Here is a 25,083-nt window from a genome sequence, read left to right as displayed (position 1 = left end):
CGTGCGTTTTCAATAAAAAGTATTTATTGAACAGTCTTTCTCAAGCATAGGAAATGAACTGCTACAATCGTAATACTGGTTGCAAAGTATAATGCGTACAGTATGAAGAGTATTATAAAATAATACTGTAAAAGCATGGTATGGTTTCTAAGCCATATAAAATAACATATAATACATACATTAATAAATAATGACTAAAAGTACTCAACTGGTGCTTCTAAAATATGCCTACCCCGGTGTACCTAACCTAGGTCTAGTACGAGGGAAGAAGTAAGTGAGGAGTAGCTTAAGTTTTAGTATTCTTTGCCAAGAATCTATTCCAAGAATCAGCTCCATACCTTTGGTTTCAGAATGAAGGAGGTCTTGTATCTCTCTCTCAGGACTTGATTTCCCAGCAACCCGCAAGGGTAGCATGGAAACACTGGAGCTGGATTTCTCGGCAGGAGAAAAGACAGCGTCTCTCAGTGCGTCAGCTGGAGGGTCGGCTTCCTTCGGCACTTGCTGCTGCAGGGCACGTCGGGCAAGTAGATAGTCAAACTGCTCCAAACCACCGTGTGTTTGTCTGGGCAAGTGTGGGCATATTTATACCTTGAAGGTGCCGAGTTTGATGTAAGGTTGGACATAATAACGTCATCAAAGACTCAGTTCTTTGGGGAGGCAAGATGGCCGCTGACAGGTTGTGGTGAGGAGTCGCTCCTGGCTAACTCCTGGCTATACCCCCTGTAGGCTAAGTTTCTTAGGATGAATCCCTGTTTCCCCAGATGGCGCGTGAATTTTGGTGTCGCATAAAACGGCTGGGATTATCCTTTATTAGAAAAGTGCTCAATAGAGGATTTGGCTTTACTTGTTTGCAACTAAAAGTAGCAAGGCGTCTGGATGGAAATTACTCTCTGAATAAGATGCCGTTACCACCACGTCCCTCGAAGCCAGAAAAAGAGAAGGAGAAGGAAAAAAATAAACCACAGTCGCAGCCGAACTCAGGCAAGCAGAAGCAGAGTGCGGACCCTGGAAAGACTGATGCAGGTTCTGGGTCACAGAGGATGCCGGGGGCCATACGAAAATCAACTGCCCCAGCCCCAGTCTCAACGCCGAAAGGAAAGAAAGCAGAGCTACGCGGTAAGGCGCCGGTAAAAGAAATATCTAAAAGCGGCCCCGCGGTAGTAACCAAGGGAAGCACGAACAATGCGGAAAATCAGGCAGCGGGACCCTCGGGCAAGAACAGAGACATGGGTTTGAGGCAGCCTACCGTGATTGAGGCGTTTACCCCAAGAAACTCTCTACAGCTCGATGGGGGCTCAGCAGACACCGGAGACGTCCTCGAGGACGCTGCAGAGGACGCTCCTGCAGACGCTGTTCTGGTCGCTAGGCAACAGTCACGCATTGAGGCAGACTGCGAGACAGTCCGCGAGGATGGCTGTGATGGCGGCGGAGGCAGAAGCAGAGGCAAAGCTGGAGGCGACAGAGCGAGAGGGGAAAAGGATGGCGAGGCTGCTGTGGATCTCGAGCTAAACATACATGCCGGTAAGGGTCACAGCGTTGAACAGGCTGGATTGGCAATAAACCAACCCCATGATGCGGAACATATGGCTAAAGCTGCAGGGAGTTCTGATATGCTTGAAGCCCTAATGCAGGTTGAGGCTGAAATGAAAGCTGGAAAGTCATGGGGCAGCACGGTCAGTCTGACAAAAAAGGGCAAAGTATCAAAGACATTTGATGTTCCTGAAGTGGCAGAAGGCTCAACTGAAGGAGACTGTTTTTTCTCAGTTAATGAAGACACGGATGAATCATTAATAAGTGAGTCCGACACTGAGGAGGATGAAGAGACTACTTCAGGCATGAGCTCATCAGGGAAGGAAAGTACCCAGAAAAAAAGAAGGGTAAAGGGAAGAAAGCATGGGCAAGGACAAGGATCCCCGGTGGGGGGAAAGAAGCTTCTTTGGGACTACTCAGCAACGTCGCAGACGTATATGGAAGAGAGAGTCGCTGGCGGAATCACTTCTGATGTAACCCCACTTCCAGCACAGCTGCAAGCTCCCTTTGATATGATAACTAGTACTTTAAAGCTAATGCAGGGGGAGGCTAGAGCTGAAAGTAGAAGGGCAAGGCATGCAACGAAAAAAATCCATAATACCTTAAAAAAAGTCAACAAACTTTATGATGGTATTGTAAGTCGAGTTACGGAGGTGGAGGAGAGGACAGGGAGATTAGAAGATGAGGTGGAAGCCTGGCAGGACTTTAAAGGAACTCAAGAAAAGATGGCGGAAGACTTGCTTTGGAAGATGGAGGAATGTGAAAACCGCCAGCGGAGGAACAATGTCCGCCTCTTGGGAGTGGAAGAAGGGACAGAAGGGCAGAATGCTTTAAAGTTTGTGGTAAATCTCTTAAAAGGAGCATTCCCGGAGTCCGATTGGCAGTGGGAAAAGGAGGTTCAACGAGCCCACAGATTCCCATTTACAGTCAAGAAAGCCAGGGGTGGGGGGGGACAACCACCTCTACCCAGAGCCATTCTGATTTATGTAGGCAATTATCTCCTTAGAGAAGAACTGTTGGAAAAAGCAAGGCCAGATAATAGGCGGACATTTGAGGGGACTACCTTCTTCACTAGACCAGACTTCTGCCATGTGACGGTAGAGAGGAGATGGAGGTTGAGGGAGCTTATCAAACCGTTTCAGGCAGTGGGTGCTGAGGCATATCTGTTATTCCCAGCAAGACTGAAGGTGGTCGTAAGAGGGAAGGTGCTAATGTTTTGGTCAGAGGTTAAGGCTCAGCAGTGCTTGGAAGAGCTTAAACAGAAGAAGAATGGTTGAAATGTATATGTATATTTTTGGCTTATACACTAAAAAAGAAGCACTAAAAAAGAAGCACAGAGCACTGTAACTAAGAAAATAAGAATGGGTAAGGGGAGGACAGATATATGGGGGAAAAAGTTAGGGGAGTAGAGTGGGGGTGGCGGGGGGGTCAGGGGGTGGCTAGCGACAGCCACGATCTGCAGCGATCACACATAGGTCTTACGGACCTATTTGCCTGTAAAGGGGGGGAGGGGGGTGGGTCAGCAAGGGAGGAGAAGGGGGGGCAGGGAGGGATAAGGGGGTTAAGGGGAAATAAAAAATGTAGAGGAAAAACAGCACAATGTTTAGTACAACACAAGGGTGGACAGTGTAACACACACTTTATTCGGTTATTTCAGCACTTGAGTAAGAATAGTAAGAATTTGAAGCAGCTGCTTAAGTATGATCTCATAGTCCCTGGGAAAAGTTTGATATCCCTTAAATGAGCTGTAGAATTGCCACTATAAATGTTTGTGGTTTGAACGACTCTGCTAAAAGGCTAAGAGTGGCTGCACTTTTGAGATTGATGAGACTAGACTTGGTATGTCTGCAAGAAACACATGTGGAGGCATCTAAGAGTTATCTTTTGGGACAGCTAGGGTTCATGGTTTTGGCCAATTCTAAACAAGGGTCTAGAAATAGGGGGGTAGCAGTTTTAGGCAAAAGTAGAGACGTGGTGGTAATAAGGAAGAAGGAGGATCAGTGGGGTCGGTGGGTGATTGTGGAGATAAGTTTTAAAGGTGATAAATTTACCCTTGTAACAGTCTACGGGTCAACGGAAGATGATCCTGAGGTTTTTCATTACTTGGACGTAGAGCTAGCACATTGGTCAGAACCAATTGTATTTTGTGGAGACTTAAATATTCATGATCCCTCGAGTTCATTCTTACAGGCAGGGGGTCATTATGGAGGTAGGAAGAAGAAAACATATAGGGCTATAGTAGGGCTAGTTGCACATAACTCACTGACTGATCCATGGATCAAGATCCTCCCAAATAAAGATCCCAGCACATTCTACTCAGCTCCACATAGAGTGCTCGTTGGGCTAGACTATTTTCTCATCTCGGGATCCTTGATCGGGGGGGCACAGATTGAAAAACAACCGCGAGTGGTGTCGGATCATAGCCCTGTCATTCTAACTATTAAGATGGGCCAAGGGGGGAGGAAGGAAGCACAATGGACATTTGAAAGATCACTTTTGACGGATGAGGGGTATAGGAGGTATATGGAGGGTTGGATTGAGGGATTCTGGGACATTAACAGAGGTACGGCACCATCAGGAGTGGTTTGGGATGCCTTTAAGGCAGGGGTTAGGGGAGAGACCCTAAGTTTCGTACTCTCATCCCAGAAGAAGGAAAAAGACAGGATTAAGGGGATAAATAGTGAATTACTGAAAGCAGAAGAGGAATTGGGAGTAGCTATAGAAGAACAACTCTCATTGGAACAACATTTACTTAAAATCGTTTCACTAAAGGCCTCAGCAATAGAACATATAGCTAAAAAAGCAGCAGATAACTATTTAATTAAGAAAGAAGGAGCATATGAGCTTAGCGAGAAAGTGGGACATTTGCTAGCTGTCCGCACTAGGCAGAGATTGGCAGCTGCAGATATCATGGAAATTAGGGACGAACAGGGGGTTAATATTCAAGATACAGAAGGGGTGAGGGAGGTGTTCAGGCGATTTTATGCGCAGCTATACCAGAAGGACAGTTTAAGAGAGGTAGAAAAGATTGGAAGGTATTTAAGTGGCATTATTCCGCCTTGTATGGTGGAGGAAGATAAGGAGGAGCTGGAATTACCCTTTCAGATGGAGGAGTTATCAATGGCATTGGGTGCTCTATCTCCTGGAAAGGCTGCGGGCCCGGATCAGATTCCGGTGGAATTTTATAAAACTTTCTTTAGTGTTCTGGGGACTGATATGTTTGGGGTTATGAAATTAGCTCAAATTGGTGAGGCAGTACCTGACTCATGGGGCGGAGCTGATATTATGGTTATTCTAAAAAAAGGGAAACCCCCAATTCAACCCGGGTCATACAGACCGATTACGCTGATGAATGCGGACACTAAAGTCTATTCCAAAATGCTGGCTAAGAGATTAGCAGGGGTTGTTGAGAATCTTGTAGTTTGCTCACAGCATGGGTTTATACCAGGCAAAGGAACTACAGTGCATACAAGGCAGGTGATTACAATGTTCGACGCTGCTGGTACCCTGGGAGACCCTATGGCGGCATTGTTTTTGGATGCTGAGAAAGCGTTTGATAGGGTCTCCTGGGAATATTTATGGCAAACTTTAAGATGGGGTGGCATAGGGGAGAGGTTCATTAAAGCCCTGCAAACACTATATAAGAACCCTAGCGCCAGAATTAGGGTCAACCGAGGATATTCAGCTGCAGTGAAGATAGAAAGAGGAACCAGACAAGGCTGTCCCTCATCTCCTCTTCTTTTCGCAATATACTTAGATCCTTTTTTGCGTAGGTTGGAAGGTAATCAGGAGATTCCCCCAATGAGATTGAAGGCCTGCGTGGCTAAAACTTTGGCTTACGCAGACGATGTGGCTGTGTTGACATCTAACCCAGAGGGAGCTATTAGAGAGGTTGAAGCTGAGGCTCTTAACTTTGGTCAGGTTTCAGGCTATAGTTTAAATAGGGCTAAAACCCAAATAGTCTGTAATCAACATGTTGTGGGATGTACGGATCAAAGGGTCACGGGGTCGGCGGTATATTTGGGGGTGATAATTTCAGCGGATCTTGATACTGTGGTAAAGAGGAATATGACCCCTTTGATGAGTACGGTAAAGCTGGACTTGGAACGATTGAATAATCTGCATCTTTCTTTAGTGGGGTGTACGAATGTTATTAAAATGTTAATATTGCCCAAGTTTTTATATTTGTTTAGGGCAATACCCCTGTATTTTGAGGGACAATGGTTTAATACTTTGGAAGCTTTACTTAATAGATTTATATGGGCGCAGGGTAAGACCCGTAGAGCATATAGGTACATGACTCTTCCCAGAGAGAGAGGTGGGTGGGGAGCACCTGATTTCAGGCTATATTATCTGGCAGTCGCAACTCAATACATTCAAGGGCTGATTGGAGGGGCAGGGCTTGATCAGAGAACGACGGATAGCTCAGATAGGGTTTATGCAGCAGTTCTGGGGGAGGAGGTGGAAAATTGCTTCTTATACTGTACAGAGTTTGCCTATTATAAAAGAACTAGATTCAAGACCTTGGAAGCTGGAATTAAGATTTGGACTGCTCTTATGAAGAAAGTGGGTATAGGGAGGTTTAATTGGTATACTAGGTTGCTGAATAATAGATCTTTTCCATCTGAAATTTTCGGGGACAGGACAATGGAGGGTTGGGCAGCGAAAGGAGTTGTTCAGGTAGGAGATGTGATGAATTTAGGAGGCTTTGTACAGTTCACAGAGTTAATGGAGAGGTTTGGGTTAGATAGGCGGGACTTTTTTAAATTCCTTCAGATAAGGAGTTTTTTGGGGACAAAGCTGGGTGGACGGGCCGGGTTTAATAGAGTGGATATTATGGAAAAGATTAGGTTAGGGGGAGATTGCTCAATACGTAGCTTTTACGCAAGCCTCGTAGAATTAAAGCAGGATGATAGGGATAAGTATGGTTGTAAGTGGGCAGAGAAATTGGATGGAGAAGTTGGATGGTTTCAGGAGGCATTGGACTTAGGAAGAACGATCCTTTGCTCTGCGCCACTGCAGTCACAACAATACAAAACTCTGTACTTACTCTATCATACTCCAGCCAGAATAGCGAAATGGGGTGGTACTACGGGGATCTTTTGCCCACGTTGTAACTCACTAGACGCTGACATACTACATATGTTTGCCCTATGTCCTCAGCTTCATTCTTTAATTAAGGACATAGAGAGATTTTTGGAATCTTCCCTAGATGTGAAAATCACCCTTACACCTGCCCAGATATTATTGGGAATAGTAGGGGAGGATACCTTTGGGGAGAGAGACTTTATTTTTGTTGCCATGGCTGTATATAGACTTTGTATAGCAAGGGCTTGGCTGGATAAGAACCCACCTGGTATGCAAGTATGGCTTGCTAACTTATTGGCAGTGTATAATTTGGAAAAATCTATATATGCAAGGAAAGGTAGGAGAGGAAGGCAATTGGGGTTAAGAATATGGGAACCAATTAGTAGGTGGCGGGCTGGATTTGGGATATGATATGTTGGGAAACTGCAGGAGGACTGTGTATGGTCTGAAGTACTGTAATGCGTATTAATTATAGTAGTAATTTTGATTGTCTTTCTCTTTTAAGCTCTTTTATTTTTTTTATTTTTTATTATTTAGGATCATTATACGAAGTAATGTAATGTTCTTTATTTTCAAGGTTATGTTTAATACTCAGTTATCTTTTATGTTTACTAATTATATAGGAAATTGTGTTGCACTGTCTATGTATTGTGTTTAATTGGAAAATAAAAAAATATATTTAAAAAAAAAAAAAAGACTCAGTTCTTTGAAAACTCCAGGAGTTCTTGGATGAATCAATATTCAAGCAGGGGGAAGTCTATATGCCTATATAAGGATGGGGTGATTTATACCTATATATGGGCATGAATCGGGAAAATTACACTAGGGTCCTGAATTCCTACACAACACTTTCACCACCACTCTGCAGTGAACTACTAGTTGGGGGATGAAATCCTCTTGGATGCTGAGTGTCCTTGGTGGCCAAGAACCCCTCCTTTTACCTCCAGTAAATCCCACACAACAGTATTGCTGAGAGCTGGTCAGAGGTCATGCCCCCTTCCTCCACCACTCTGCAAATGTGACTACTAGTTACAAAACACTAAGGAATTCACATAAAAAACCCAAAAGTTACAGGGACCTCACCGTTAGAAAATAGATTTTAAATCAATTTAGAAATTCACTTAAAAAAACAAAGGTTACAGGGACGTTATAGTTAGGCTCAGACTTTGCTTGTACAAAACCAAAGAAATTCAGCAGTTATAGTCAAAGTTCACACGTCGAAATTTTCATTTTTCTTTCATTTGAGACCTTACAGTGTTATCAAAACTCTATTTAAATGCTAATTTTCACAGGTTATTTATCTATCAAAACTTCAAAGTGATATCAACTGCTGTATATGAAGAAGGGAGCATTTCTCATTTAACTTGTGTTCATTGGAGAGCAACCTATTTGTACTGTGCCTCACTAAAAAGCAGCTTTGCATTACAGTCTAAGTTGCACCCTAGGAACCCTCAGGATTCAAGGGGAGTTAATCCCCCAAGTGTAAACGCACCACGGGCGCGTTTGCACAGTGGTGAAGGATGGGGGCGGGGCTTGAGGTGACAAGCGTGCAAATATGCCCTGTGGCGCGATTTAAGTTGAGGAATTCATTCCTCTTCAATCCTGAGGTTTCCCGGGGGCCAATTAGCCCACCAGGTACCTCCAGAAAGCGCCACAGAGCTCCGTTACAGAGTGTTGTAAAAAGGGGCATGGCCTCTGAACACTTCTCTGCAACGTAGCTCTCTGGCGCATACTGGAGGTAACTGGTGGGCTAGTTGGGCCCCAGGGACCCTCAATATTGAGGAGAAATTAATTCACCAACATAAAACACGCCACAGGGCGTGTTTGCATACATTTCAGCTCAGGCCACGCCCCCTTCCTTCATCATTATGCAAACGCGCCCTGTGGCAAGTTGTAAGTTGGGGTATTAATTCTCTTTCAATACTGAGGGTCCCTGAGGGCCAACTAGACCAACAGGTATCTCCAGTATGCGCCAGGGAGCTGCGTTGCAGACAGGTGTACAGAGGCCATGCCCCTTTTTACACTTCTCTGCAATGCTGCTCTGTGGCATTTACAGGAGGTACCTAGTGGGCTAGTTTGACCCTAGGGACCCTTAAGATTTAAGGGGACTTAATCTCTCAACTTAGAACGGACACAGGACGTGTTTACACAGGGGTGAAGGGAGGGGACGGGGACGGAGGTGACGTGTGCAAACAAGCCCTGTGGCACGTTTTAAGTTGGGGAAATAATTCCCCTTCAATCCTGAGGGACCCTGGGGGCCAATTAGCCCCTAAGGTGCTTCAATAAGCACCACTACGCTGCGTTGCAAAGAGGTGGTCTAGACCGTGCCCTTTTTTACACCTCTCTGCAACGCAGCTATGTGGCGCTTACTGGAGGTACCTAGTGGGCTAGTTGAACCCTAGGGACCCTCAGGATTCTGCGCTGCATTGCAGAGAAGTGGTGCAGGCCGTGCCTCTTTTTACACCTCTCTGTAATGGCGCTTACTTGAGGTACCTAGTGGGTTAATTTGCTCTTTGGGACCCTCAGGATTCCAGGTGACTTAATCTCCCAACATAAAACGGCCACAGGGCGCGTTTACACCGTGGTGAAGGGAGGGGACAGGGCCTGAGGTGACGTGTGGTGCATTTTAAATTGGGGAAATAATTCCCCTTCAATCCTGAGGGACCCTGGGGCCAACTAGCCCACCAGGTGCTTCCAGTAAGTACCACTGCGCTGCGTTGCAGAGAGGTGGTCCAGTCTGTGCCCCTTTTTACACCTCTGTGCAACGCAGCTCTGTGGTACTTACTGGAGGTATCTACTGGGCTAGTTGGACCCTAGCGACCCTTAGGATTCAAGGGGACTTAATATTCCAAATTAAAATGGCGACAGGGCGTGTTTACACAGTGGTGAATGGAGGGGATGGAGCCTGAGGTGATGTGTGCAAACACGCCCTGTGGCGTGTTTTAAGTTGGGGAAATAATTTCCCTTCAATCCTGAGGGCCCATGGGGGCCAACTAGCCCACCAGGTGCTTCCAGTAAGCACTACTGCGCTGCGTTGCAGAGAGATGGTTCAGGCCGTGCCCCTTTTTACACCTCTCTGCAATGCAGCTCTGTGGCGCTACCTGGAGATACCTGGTGGGGCTAGTTGGACCCAAGGGACACTCAGGATTCAAGGGGACTTTATCCTCCAAATGAACTAGGCCACAGGGTGTGTTTGCACACGTCACCTCAGGCCCCCCTCCCTTCACCAGTGTGCAAACATGCCCTGTGGCGCGTTTTAAGAGGTAGTTTTAATCCACCTACCCTATTATGTACCAGGGGCTTAGAGAGGAGGCCATGGTAATCATAGGGGTACCCCGACGCATAGTGTTCCCTAGTGTATGTAGGTGTTTTAATTGTATTCTACGTGTCTTTTAGCATAGCACTGGCTCTAGGTCTGGTTAGTCAGAGTCAGTTACCACAAGTACCCATCGGAAAAAGTTGAGGGTACAGGATGATTTTGCAACAAGGCCTATTTCTGCTCCTCTATTAATTTCTTACTGCATGTCTTCCTTCTTCCTGCACTTTTCTTTGTCTTTGATGACTTCTGTTGCTTCTTTCTGCATTTCATTTGCTTCTTTCTGTGTGTTTTTTCTTCTTTCTTCACATGTCGTACCTCTGTAGGCATTGTAGAAGCTAGCATTTAAAAAGCCTTAGAAATTCACTGAAAACAAAAATAGGTTTCAGGCACGTTATAGTTAGAAATGAGCATTTAAAAACCTTTGAAATTCACTGAAAAAACCATAGGTTTCAGGCACATTATAGTTAGGAATTAGCATTTAAAAAAAACATGGACATTCATCAGTCATCAGTGATGTCATTAGTGATGTCACTGACCATGTCATGAGTGATGTAACATGTTATTTCATCAGCAGTGCATTGCGGGTGCGCAAATTATAGTTAGCTGAACTAACTATAACAGGGTAATTTCAATGGTTTTGTACGAGAGAAATGACCAACTAACTATAACGCCCCTGAAACCTATGGTTTTTTCAGTGAATATATATATATATATATATATATGTGTGTGTGTGTGTGTGTGTGTGTGTGTGTGTGTGTGTGTGTATGTATATAAACACACGCACACATACTACACAACGATGTATAGTTATAATTATTTCACACTTTCCTTGGGAACAGTGTGCTTTGTTTCCCAAAAACCTTTTGTGCCTTTTGCTGAGTGTTTAGATAGATAGATAATCTCAAACTTTGCTCAAGGGCATTAGAGTGCTTTACATGAGAAACAGATTTTGTCACACATGTGAGGGTTATTCCGCCCACCTTGTTACAAATGCTCGTATCCAAAGCTGCTCTCAGAAGCTCGTGGTCGGAGCAATTAAAGGTTGGTGCACTGAATACGAAGGTTGCATAGACTGGTATCAATACCATACATCTATAATGCACTATCAGACACTCCCTGTGCCTTTATCTCACTCCTGCATGTTCATGCTTTCTGCCATTTTGTGACAGCTTTTCCATCTTACTCTTACTCCTTCTTGCCCCTGTGTTTGTTTTTCCCTGTATTGTTCTAGGGATATGACTGATGTGGAAAAGTAAGTCCCAGTCCCTTAAAATGAGTGTCAGGGGGACACAGCGTCAACAACCTGCTCGCAACCAACACTGCACTTGCAATAAGGCTAACGGGGTATCAGCTTTGGCCCTTGGTCACATCTCCACTCAGTTTTCAAGCCCATGTGTCCCTTCACAGCAAAAGCAAAACAGTGCCCAGGCAAGATGTTTTGTTAAGCTTTTATTGTTAAAGGGTGTTTCTATGCGTTCTCTAGATGCTTGTTGAGGAACCGAAAAAGTCTATTACTGAAAACAAATCCACCGGCTAAATGAGTTGCTCTCCATTTATCTGAATGTGCATCTACTCTCTGGTTGTTTGTGCTTTGGAGCTTGAAGTAAATATAAGACTATCCAGAACGCACAGAGAAATCATTCAAAGCGTATGTATCAGTTTAATGGGAAGTTGGCACGCAGAAAAGTACACTATTTTTCAAACGCATTAAGCAAGATGTCATGGTGGAATGCAATTCCATGCCACAAGAAATTAGACTGTAATGCAAAGCTGCTTTTTAGTGAGCTACAGTACAAATAGGTTGCTCTCCAATGAACACAAGTTAAATGAGAAATGCTCCCTTCTTCATCTACAGCAGTTGATATCACTTTGAAGTTTTAATAGATAAATAACCTGTGAAATTCGGGCATTTAAATAGAGTTTTGATAACACTGTAAGGTCTCAAATGTGAAAATATCGACGTGTGAACTTTTAAATTACTAAATTACGATTACACTCTGCATATACAATGTTCAAATCTTAATATAAAAGTGCAATTATTTTGCAATGCCCAAATGGCAGACTCAAGTAGTATAATATGACACCCTTGGAGCTTTGATTTTAGATAATGAAACTAAAATTCAGTGACTGTGAAAGTTAGAATTTTATAATGAATGAATGAATGAAATTATTTATTCATTCATACACTTACCCAGATCCTGAATTTTACAAGTAATCTGTAGAGAAATAGACACACAATGGGAGTTCTTTCTCTTAATCACTCCTTTTTCGCTCTTAAGCCCCATGGTGAAATGTGATGATTAAAACAACACCTAATTCGACCTGGAAAAACCCCGAAGTTAGCTTCTCTAAGAGTATATCTTTTATTTAATCAGGGTCAGTAGAATTCTGTACCAGGCTGATTAAGTAATTGTTGCTTATCAGGCAGTTGAATTGAATGCTGCAGCGGATATTACACAAGGCTCCAGTGATTTTTAAGTACCTCAATTTCTAATGCCATCAGTGCTGGGCATTTAGCTGGATGATTCCTGCTGTGTAATTCAGCACATCTCGTGAATCTAAGAAAAAAGTATTTGTTGAATAATGTGTATAAACCTTCAATCCTACCCATACCACCAACCTGCATATACATCTGGCCTCTTTCAAGAATTACCTTTGTCACAAGGCATTTTACTGAAAATTATCAGCATCACATATTAAAATTTGCAGGTTTAATGTTACTCTAAGAAAAACACCGATAGCGAGGATAAAAGAGGACACAAGGGGGCATATTACCAAGCAATAGCGATAATTATCGCTATTGCTTGGTTAGAGACAAAATTTTACCGCTGAGCTGCGGCGATTTTTATCGCAGATAAACCTTGGTATTACCAAGGTTTATCGCAAATGCGATAAAAAACGGCCGCAATGCATGAATATCGTTGAAAAGTCAGCGATATTCATGCATTACCGAGCTAATGCTCTTAGCCATGTTATCCACCTCCCATTGGATAACATGGCTAAGAACTGCTCAGGGCAGGTGTTAGCTTTTGGAGATATTCGCGCTTAGCATGTCCTTAGTGATAAATATCACTGACATGCAAAGTGGGGCCCAAGATGGTCGCTATCTCCTACTAGCTGTCGCTAACTGGTGTTAGCGACAGCTAGGTAATAGGGAGATAATTTTATCTCCGCTTTCTTGGCTATTAAAGTCAAAAAAGCGGAGATAAACCCCCTTGATAATATGCCCCTAGGAGAATAAAAAACTTTAACTGCAAAGAAATATTAAGTAAAAAACTAGTAAGACTAACTGCGTGGCGGAGGAGCAAGCTGACGTCTACCAAAACCGGTAGCAAACGTCATTGAGTACCAGTAAGATTTCCTTCTTTGTGACGAATTTACCACAGCACTCTAAACTTGGTTGTCACATAAAATGGGGTAACAATCTTTATGTGGGTATACTTTGCAGTTTAGGTATATGTTTATTATCAGTTTATAAAAAAAAGTAATAGCACAATGCAACGCGTATTTATAGCAATGTCCTAGATTCTAAAATATAATTAGCAAAATCATGAAACTGGAATAAAAGCATATATTTATCTGCTTTTAAAATGTAAATAAAATTGAAATCAACATCATTGCATTTAAATAGGCTTGTATGAAAAATTAATCGATGTTTTACTCTCCATAGTATTGTACAGCCTAACAAGAGATGTTGTAATATTCAAGTTTCTTAGGGCATAATTTGCACCTCCACATCCATAAAAGTATGCAGTATATTTTAAGAGCGTTTGGTCTGGAGAAGCACAAACTCAGGATGCAAAACGTACCTCAGTGGTTAGGGTTGGCTTAACTATAGAAAGACTTGGGGAAAAAACATAGGGGCATATTCCCAAGGACTTATCACCGAGTTTGCAGCACTTTAATGCAGCCAAAGTGGTGAAAGACTTATTGCCCTATTCACAAGCTGGTGCTTCCAGCCGACATTACCAGTTTTCCTGCAATAGCAGCCGCAAAACACAGTGCCACGGATAACACCAGCAACTAACGCTAATGAGATGCAGAGTAGGCGTTTCCATGCAAAACAGCCGCAAAAACACCACTTTGCAGCATTTTCAACGACCAGACAAATCGGCAGCAAGAGCACAAAACATGCAATAAGGCGCGTTAGCAGCAGGGAATTATCACCTGCTCTTTCCTGGTATTAAGTCAGACGGTAACCTGCACCAGAATGGGGGAGCCCAGCCCACAGCCACACTAGAAGAACAACAGATGCCATGGAGCTACTGATCATGCAGCTTGGACACCCAAAAGACCCCCCCCCACCCAGATAAAGATATTTTACATCAACTTTACAAAACCATGAACAAAACAATTCGCCTGATGTTGCACAATTACAACAATTAACATTCATGTGTGGTCAGAAAAAGGGGAATCATTCATTCATCTTTCAATTTCCAAACAAATCATTTTATTCAAATTAAACCCAAAACAACTATTTGGAAGAGTCATGGTGGGTCTTCTCTGGACAATATGTAAGTCAGAGCCTGTAAGATAAAATTCAAGATATGAAGGTGTGTCATGCCCTCATCAAAGGACAGAGAGAGAGAGAGAGAGAGAGAGAGAGAGAGAGAGAGAGAAAGAAAGGAAGAGAGAAAGAGAGAAAGAGAGTGAAAGGAATAGAGGGAGAGAGAGAGAAAAAGTGAAAGAAAGAGAGAGAGAGAGAGAGAAAGAAAGGAAGAGAGAGAGAGAGAGAGAGTGAAAGGAAGAGAAGGAGAGAGAGAGAGAAAGAGAGGGAGAGAGAGAGACAGTGAAAGGAGGAGAGGGAGAGAGAGAGGGAGAGGGAGAGGGAGAGGGAGAGAGAGGGAGAAAAAGTGCAGACACTGCAGACCCAGGCCTCACTACTCACCTGCTGCCACCGGTGTGTCTTCAACCACATGCCGGTTAACACTGCAGTCCACCAGGTTCCTTATCTGAAACAGAGACCAGATTTATGAATGGCAGAGTTGATATCATTGCACACACCATCATTGCTTGCCCGCCCCTGCGCACACAGGCTGCTGCACCCCAGCCCCACCAGCCGCCCAGCAGTGATTGCCCGTCCCTGTGCACCCAAGACTCAGTGCTCACCTTTTACCACTGGTGTGTCTCCAAGAGGGCCCACCACATGCCGGAGCAAGCTCTAAGCCCGGGACCCACGACCTTGGCAGCCTCCACATCATGCAGCCCTGCACCGCGGCCCACCAGGTCACACACGTGATTCTGTGTTTTGATTTCACAATGGCAAGATCACATCAGTGCACATGGCATCATCATAAGCTGCACACTCGCTCAGCTCTTTAGGAGCCATTTACTCTGTGAATCGAGAGTCAACGTCACGTGGCAGTAGGCCCGCTCTGCCCGCTGGCTCGGGCCTAAACTGTGGTCCAGCAGGGCTGACAAAAAAAACTTACCAGTCCGAACCACCTGGACGGCGTATCATCGCAGGCTGCAAACCAGCTCAGCACTTAAGGTGCCCCTGCCTCAGTGCACCGAAAGTCACCGTCCCGTGGCGGTAGGCCCGTGCCACCTGCAGAGTATCCAGTGCCACCGAGTCTGTGTAATGCAAGTCATAAACCCTTTATGATTGAGTCTCGTGATATGCCAGGCATACGCAACCATTTCACTTCCGGCAGTGTGGAGGAACTGGGACACGTAGAGTCGTCATCCCCCCCTTTATAGGTAATCCGAGTGGCCTCGGTCGTCGTACGCCAGGCCAGCGTAGGCGTGTGAATAATTATCCCTGGGCTCTGGGTGTGGTTCATTTGTGGGCTGGACAGGAAACCAACTGATGCGTGTGTCTCTGTCGCAGTGTTGGCACCACATGGCCCACAATCGACAATGTTTCAATGTTGCATGCACTCGGAGGGCAGGCGCGCATGAAGGGATTGTACAAGGAGCGCAAGACCGCTCAGACTCTTGGCTCATACATGCCAACTGTTGTGCGTGTGTCGCTATTGGTGCACCCTAAGCCTAAGGCCTAACTTCAATTGCAAGCAGTAGTCAGACTACATTAGGGATGAAATCTCCTTTGTCTCAATACATAATGCGGAAGGACATCTGCACGTCTGAGATTGGTCTTTCATGCAGCAGGCACCCCCTTAGAAAGATACCATAGCAGATGATGACGCTCACAGTCACACATGCGCATTGCTTTAATTTCCCGGGGTGTATCTTTTTGTGCAATCAATGTCCTTATACTCATCCATACTTTCATGCTTGATTGATTATGGACATGACACATCTGTGTGAATTTGAATGACTTATTCACATTCAGTGGAGTGTTGGAGCTGGAGCAGTACATGGCAATGCAAACCCCAGCCTATTTTGTAGCCCAGTGGAGGGCCAGCCAGAGTTAATTAGGAATTGACAAGTACATCGGAAGGGGAAGAGTACCGTCCATAGTCTGATTGCTGTGTCATTGGTAGCAAACAAAATATGGCAGTCCATGTCGAGGTCCAAGGTAAGTGTCGTAGAGTGTTTTGGGGGACAGTGGGAGGTGTTGTTACAGGCCATGAAGCAGAAGGCAGAACCAGGCTGAAACAGGTCATATGGTGGAGTAGATTGCTACTGTCTTCTTCTTAATACACAGGTGGAATCACCCGCATCTTAGTCCTCTATGTCATCTGTCTGTCATGTGGGTGCTGATGTTTGGTCTGCAGCTCTGTGTGCCACTGACACATCAGGGGAAGGAGATGTGTGTGTAGAAGTACCAGCAGCATTCATCAGCGACTGCCTTGGTGACAGCAATGCAATGATGAGGATCTGCAGGGCATGGAAGATACCAACAACTTTTCGCTGGTGTGCAACCGTGGCAGCCATTTTATCTGCATGCATCTGCTCCATGTTCTCCATTATCCCCAGCATCTGGGCCAACTCTCGGATGACATCGCTGAGGCCACTCTGACTAGACAGTTGTTCTCTTCTCAGAGGCATGACTCCAGCGATGTCGGGCATGGATTGTTAGACATCATGGAGCAAACTGTGGGTGTCCGTTAAGGAGTGTAAGTGGTCCCTAATGTGACTTAGAAACCCTTGTATGTCATCTAGTTTGGCTGCCATGTGGTCAAAACCAACCCGCACCTGTTCAGCCAACTCCTTCTTGCGGTCTAACACCTGGCCTTGGAATGCGATGTGTTCTTCGGTGAGGTGCCGGAATGTATGACGTTACAACGCATACATTTACAAAGCATGCACTTACAATGCAGTTTTTATATCACATCATCCACTACAACGCATTCCATTACATCGCATGACACTACATTGCATATTAAAAAACTACCATTACAACACATTCCACTACATCGCATACGAACTTTACAACACATACCATCACAACGCTTTCCATTACATTGCATTTAAGGTAAGTATTGGATATTATGGGGTAAAAATGACTATTCTAACTCCAGGGGGTGCAACAGGAGGGTAAGTATTGGATAGTGTAGGGGTAAAAATGACTATTCTAACTCCAGGGAGTGCAACAGTAGGGTAAGTGTTGCATAGTGTAGGGGTAAAAATTACTATTCTAACTCCAGGGGTGCAACAGTAGGGTAAGTGTTGGAAAGTGTACGGGTACTATGCGTTGTAATGGTATGCGTTGTAATGTCTGCATTGTAGTGACATGCGATGTAGTGTCATGCGTTGTAATGGTATGCGTTGTAAGGCCTGCGTTGTAGTGACATGCGTTGTAAAGGATGTTGCGATGTAATGACTGTGTTGTAAGTGTAGTGCGATGTAATGACTGCACTGTAAAGGTTTTTTCCCGAGGTGCCGGGAGCCAGAAGTGGTGGTGGGTGCTTCCTGCTGTGTGGACTGTACTGGTTGTGGGGTTACCTCGATGCAGCTGGGCTGCCCTGCTCCTCCTCCTGAGTTGTCTGGTCTACTCTGCAGGAGGTGTTGATTGTCCCTCTGCAATGTGAAGGGGAGATGCATTTTAACATTGTGCTGACATGTATGTTGACGCATTGTTCAAGTTTACATACAGACTGCATGACAATGTACATTGTGACTGTTTGGGAGGATCTGTCTATTTGATGCGGGACAGTGGACATTTGAACTACATCACGGATGTGAGGTTGTACACGTACATTATTGTTAGAAATGGGATCTCTGGTTGGCTAAGGCTTGCGCCAAAGCCAGGGAGAGACCACCACTCTAGTCAGGCAAGAGAGTTACATGCCAAGATAACCCCTGCTCACCCCCTGGTAGCTTGGCATGAGCAGTTAGTCTGATCTGGAGGCAATGTGTAAAGCGTCTGTGCAACACACAAACACAGCAACACACTAGGCACACCAAGAAAGGAACTTCACACAAGGTTATATATAAAAATAGCCTTTGTATTGTAATAAACACATTAGATCATAATCACACAATGTACACTGTGCCAAAGGGCACCAGGCAGTATTTACAGGAGATTATATACACCTGACAGGGCCAATTGGGCCACTGCCAGAACCATCATAAAGTGAAATTAGCAAATGTAGAACATATACTAACTGTAGCACTACTTATAGATGTAGAATACAACCAGTAATTGTAGCACACAGAGTAAAGGTAGAGCACAACCAGTAACTACTGGTGAAAGACTGAACTGAGGCCTAGATCCTGCAACGTAAATCACACTATGCTTTAATCAACACATTAGGCATAAAACACATGATGCGCCAACCTCCTAAACACTAAATCAAATTAGGCATAGGTACCACCAGTATAGACACATTACGCAGTAATCAGGGCCTCACACACTGAACCGGACCCCAGGCCAACAGGCCTCTCACAGGGGGCTCAAATGCCAACGTACAGAATGTCAGGGCTGGCTGCAAAAGCAGCAAAGCAAAGTGTGCAGTTGACTTGCCTAAACATAGCAGCTGCCCACTACTTGCTGGGCAGCTGTACAGGAAAAAATATGGGAACTGGCACTACACATGCCTAATCCACCTGGGGCCCCTGAGGGGACTCCTCCGAGAATGCGGTGACTAAAACACAAATGCCCCCAAGATGCAGTTGCCCACAACGGCGACGCAGCTGTGAGGAGAAATGGGGCTGGCACTGCTGTGCTTCCTGAACCCCTACTGGGGCTCTTACACCAAAAGATGCCCCATGTTGCAGCGGCCCTAGGCCGTGGGCTGTTACATTTGCTGGGAAATGCGGAACATGCACTCGCCTTTTCCCAATTGCGTGCTACTTTTAAGGAAGACGCACGCAAACACCAATAGAAATATTAGTGGAAAAAATGCCACAAGTACGAGCTGGTGAAAAGTCCTGGTCAGCTGCAAGAGGTTGTTTTCCTATTGCAGCACATGCATGCTGCTATAGGCTTGACCTAAAAAGGTTATTAGGTGTAATCCCACTTCAATCAGTGCAACTCGCTGACCACTTTACGGGAGGCTTGTAAGAGATTAGAGCGTGAGTGAAGAAAGGACTACGACCCTAGGAAAAAAGTATGCTATCTAGCCGTGATCAAACACTATCACAGAACCATCAGCACTGTTCGAGCAGCCTATTATGCCAATGAAATTAAGCTTACCCCTAACCCAGCCAAATGTATTTTTAAGATCCTGAAAGACCTCAGGGCTTGGAAAAATTCGGCACCCGCCATTTCATCTGAACAGCAGTGTGAGGATCTGGCCACTTTCTTTGTTGAGAAAGTTTGTACCATCTATCTGTCCTTCCCACAAGTGCCCTCTCCTCCTCCTATAGCTCTTCATAGACCTTCGCCACTGCCTTCTCTGACAGCTATCCCCAGTATTTCACATGATGAGCTAATTCGGCTGAGTAGGAAGGTTAAATCTGTCTCTCCGGCCGACCCTTTAAAGCTGGTTCAGTTTAGGGAGTCACTCTCTCTTTTTCTGGCCCGCTATGCCAGATAGTTATCTCCTCCTTTTCCACAGCGGTTGTCCCGGTGCCGTGTAAACAGGCGTGGGTATCCCCCATTCTCAAAAAACTTTCGCTCGACCCGGCTAAACTTGAAAATTTCCAGCCTATATCTCTCCTCCCCTGGGTGGCTAAGATATCAGAGGCACACGTTAACAACACACTAATGAATTTCCTGAGTACCAACAACATTTTGGATCCATCCCAAAATGGTTTCCGCCCGAGCCACAGCACGGAGACTGCTCTCCTGGCCGTGACTGAACACCTGCGGACCATTCTCGATTCTGGTCAGACGGTGGCACTGATCTTGCTTGATCTTAGTGCCGTCTTTGATACGGTCTCACATGGTATTCTGTTACAGCAGCTGGAGGAGGCTGGTGTGGCTGGCCTGGCTCTAGAATGGTTCAGATGATTTCTGACCTAAAGATCTTTTCGAGTGTCAGCCCCCTATTTCTTTCACAGGCTCATTTCCATCGATCAGGGGGTGCCCCAGGGCTCTGCGCTAAGTCCCTCATTGTTCAACTTGTACGTCCAGCCTCTTGCAGCGGTCACCAGGCAGTGGGACCTCACCATGGTCTCTTAATCTGATGATACGCAGTTGGTGATGGCCCTTACTGAAGGTTCCACACTGAATGCCTCTAGGTTTAGAGGCGGCCCGGCTGCCATTGCAGAACGGATGACTACTAATTAACCCTGGGCGTAGTGGGCGTAGTGGGGCTTCGCGAAGCTACGCGAAGTGGGCAAAAAACTACGCCCACCCGTGCACTTCGCGTAGCCCCACTACGCACCACCCGCCTCCCTCCCGCCCTCCCTAAATGCTTTAAAAGAAGTTATAAATGAATTTTAAAACCACTTACCTAGTCCGCCGCGACCCCGGGGCTCCCGCTCGTCATCGCGCCGCCGGCGCGCGCGTCCTGAATACTAATGCGCATGCGCGGCCGCATGCGCAAGCGCATTTCTCGTGAGAAATGCGAATGCGCGGGCGGCCGCGGATGCGCATTATTATCTACGACGGCGGCGACGGCGGCGCGATGACGAGCGGGAGCTCCGGGGACGCGGCGGACTAGGTAAGTGGTTTTATAATTCATTTATAACTTCTTTTAAAGCATTTAGGGAGGCCGGGAGGGAGGCGGGCAACTTCGCTACGCCCACGAAGTGGGCGTAGTGTTGCCTGCTTCGCCTACTTCGCAAAGGGCGAAGTAGGCAACACTACGCCCACTTCGTGGGCGTAGCGAAGTTGCCCGCCCAGGGTTACTACTAATTACCTGCAGCTGAACGCTAGCAAAACAGAGGTTTTGTTTGTGGGGAAAACTCAACCATGTGGAGTGTGCAATGGTGGCTGAGTGTCTTGGGTAGCACTCCTAACCCCAAGGCTTTGGTTAAGTACCTGGGGTTATGGATGGATCCCTCCCTCAGTTTTCAAGACCATACAAAAAAAGTTGCCGCCACCTGCTTTGGCCTCCTGCAGGGTCTTAAGCCCCTTCTGAAGTTTTTTGATCCACCTATGTGCCAGCTGATTGTCCAGTCAGCCATTCTCTCTCGATTGGAGTATGCCAGTTCTCTTTTACTAGGGGCCAATCAGGCAGATATAACACGGATGCAGCGTGTTCAAAATGCAGCAGCCAGAGCCTTGTTGGGGCTCCTGCGGACTTGCCCCATGGCTGGCGCCATCCGGAGACTGCATTGGCTTCCTGTGGCTGAGCATATTCAATTTAAGACATTGTGTCTCTCTTTTAAGATTCTAAAGCTGGCTACGCCTAGCCTGTTAGCTAACCTGCTTACCCTGTATGTTCCCTTGCACAAGCTGCGCTCCTTGGGGCAGCACCTAGTTACTGTTCCCAGTGTGAAACTTCGGGCAGCCAAGGTATGGAACTCCCTGCCTGTTCAGATCCGTAGAATTGAATGTTTGTTGGACTTTAGGGAAGCAATTAAAACTTTCCTTTTTCATTCAATTTAGTCTCTTGCTCGCTTCTTCTTTTTTTTGGCGTTCCACTGTCTTGAGTCCCCATTAGGATGGTGGGCGGATTGCCCCGCCGGGCCGGCGGTGGTCACCGCCGGGCCAGCGGGGGCAATCTGCCCGACATCCCTGTAGATAAGACCCCCACCATATTATAATGGCTGGTGGGTCCGCTGCGGACGGAAAGAACGTCCGCTGTTTTTCCGCCCAGTCAACATGTCGACCGGACGGAAAAGGAATCAATATGGTGGCGGTGTCTTTCAGACACCTCCAGCCATATTAGAATGTGCATTCGTGAATGCCTTTCCGTGGCGGCATTGCCACCACGGAAAGGCATAGGGAGTCTGCTTGGGGGGGTCCATTGCAGTCCCCCATGGACTCCGGGGGGTGGGGGTGCACATGGGGGGTACCTATGGTACCCCCTCGCCTTTTAAAGAACAACGTGCAGGCACCACACGGTGCCTGTCACGTTGTGCTTTAAAAAGTACAACATGCATTTTTAGCATTGCAGCGGGCGGTGCTTTCAGCACCGCCCACCGCAATGTTAAAAATACGGGATGCACCCGCCAGTGTGGGTGTGCGGGACCGCCGCTAGCATTGCGGGAGGTCCCATTCCCCACTGGTATGTCATACTAATGTGCTCCTTGGTGTCTAGGTCCATTATTCTGATGCTTGCAGCGCCGGGACGCCCCTTTGCTGGGGCAGCTGTGCGCTATATAAATCCGAATAATATAAAATAACAACATAACAGTAGGGAAAATGTTGGAATACTGAGGGGTCAGATTTACTATTCCCACTCCAGTCAATGGAACAATAGAGAAAGTGTTGGATTCCAGAGGGTAATATGTACTATTTCCACTCCAGTCAGCGCAACATTAGAAACAAACAAACTCTCTTCAACACAATAAAATAATTGCAAAAACATAGTAAGCAAATTCAAATATAAATATGTTAAAAAATCAAAAATACATTTTATATGAAAATTAAAATAAAGTAAATACATATTACAATGTTAAATACATATCATAAATAACTACAAAAAATGTTATAAATAAAATGTTAAAAGAATATTTCATTTAAACAAATAATTGTATTTAAAAATTATTTTTTAACAAAAAAATCATTTTTTTATTTACTTTCCACCCTATCCCCATACAGAACTCACAACCAGCACCTAAATCTAATTTTATAAAACAAATTATTTACACCATTAACATAAATATTTATCAATAAACTAATTATCATTAAAAAAAATGAATTACTACTTAATTATAATTAATTTACTCCCTACAATATAACCCCACAAAACAAACAACTTGTACATTTATCTCAGCAAAAAACGAATTACGTACACGTCGGCCCTAGGCTCGGAGGGATGCATCTCATTGGACCTGAAGCAGGCTTTCGATTCCCTCAGATGGGATTACATGTTCGCTGTGTTCGCGAGGTTCGGAATCCCTCAAGAGTATATAGCGTGGGTCCAACTGCTATACACACGCCCCGCGGCCCGGGTGCGCACATCCAGGTACATCTCGGATCACATAGCTATCGCAAGGGGCACGAGACAAGGTTGCCCCCTCTCCCCGCTCCTCTTCATTCTAGCGCTCGAACCACTGCTATGTAAAGGAGGAGGAGTGGGACAACGCATATAGTGTCCGCCTATGCTGACGATATTATCCTATACCTGCATAACCTGAGAGGCGACCTAGACCCTATCCCTTCTATATTTGAGGACTTTAGATCGTTATCTGGCCTCACCATAAGCGAGCCTAAGTCCTACGGGTTTACCTTTGCCGCCTCTGGCTCTTTGCGCCACACGCGTTTCAGATAGCTGATACTACCTTCCGATACCTCGGGATACAGGTTAACAGGGATGCTGAAATGATGGTTGACGGCAACCTTGGAAGGGCTATGAGGACACTGAAATCCCAGATACAGTTCTGGTTGTCTCTCCCTCTCTCAGTGGCCGGCAGGATTGCCATTTCCAAGATGGTGATGCTTCCCCGTCTCATTTACTACTTTACAAATTTACCGTTCCTGAACCCTGCCACGACGTTTAAAACGCTTGACACGCTCCTTACGGAACTCATATGGGGACAAGGGAGGAGGCGCATAGGCCTTGCTAAGCTGCAACTCGCAACCGGTGCGGGGGGTATGGGAGTACCGGACTTCAGGGCCTACAACTTTGCATGTCAGCTGCAGTGGCTGGCCTACTGGCTTGCGGGTAGGAACCTCCATGAGATTAGCATGGTGGATGACGATCGCACTAGAGGGAGAATACATGTCCTGCTCCTCCCCCGCTCGGAAATAGCGAGGGATGCCCCACCGCTCCTCCGGCTTGCGGTACTGTACTGGCAGAGGGCGGTGAGATACACGACCCCTCTGTCATCTTATGCCCCCACAATTCCACTGCTGGGATTGCCCTTGGGGTTGGGACCGCTCTCGACACAAAAACTAGCTCTCTGGCATGGCGCAGGTGTGACACACGTAGGAGACCTTTTTGCTGAAGGGCAGATGTTGTCATTTGAAGACCTCAGGACCGTGCATGACATACCTGGGGGTTCGTTCCTTATGCATGCTAGCATCCGCCGCTATGTACTGGGGCAGTGGGCGCCTGAGGGGGTGGAACCACCCATGAACCCTTTGCTGACGATGCAATACCTCATGGGAGCGGGAAGTCATCTGACAAAATGGCTCACTGCTGGCATTAGAGCGGGACGAGCGGTTTCACTGTCACCTCTCAGGACCAAGTGGGAAGAGGACATAGGGAGGCCATTACGTGACAAGGAATGGGAGAGGATCCTTCGATTCCCCCAAAAAGTAGCTAGAAACCCTAAATTTAAATTCATCCAACTAATGGTCCTGCATAGAGCTTACCTAACGCCACACCGTTTACATGCAATGTTTCCCAATGCCGCTGACACCTGCCCTAGATGGGCTTTGGATGGTGCGTCACTGACACATATGTTGTGGAGTTGCCCCAAGCTGGGTTATTTCTGGTCTACTATTAATGACACACTTACGGACGCAGGTGCATTGAAGCAGCCGTTCACCATGGAATAAACGCTCCTGGAGTTGGGTCCTACGGCGCGCAAGAGAAACGTAGCAACACGTTTTACTGATATAGCAGTGTTGCTTGCGAAGCGTGCCATCACGATGAGGTGGAAGTCTCTCAAGCCACCTGACCCTGATTTGTGGAAAGCGGAAATGTTACGATGGGGCAAAGCAGAAGGTGCGGCGCTACAACGCGAAGAACGCAGAGGCCTCAGAAAAACACAGATCTCATTAGATTGGTTTA

Source organism: Lissotriton helveticus, chromosome 2_1 (genome assembly GCF_964261635.1).
Source record: "Lissotriton helveticus chromosome 2_1, aLisHel1.1, whole genome shotgun sequence".
Classification (NCBI taxonomy): Eukaryota; Metazoa; Chordata; class Amphibia; order Caudata; family Salamandridae; genus Lissotriton; species Lissotriton helveticus.
Note: the sequence above shows the minus strand (reverse complement) of the source record.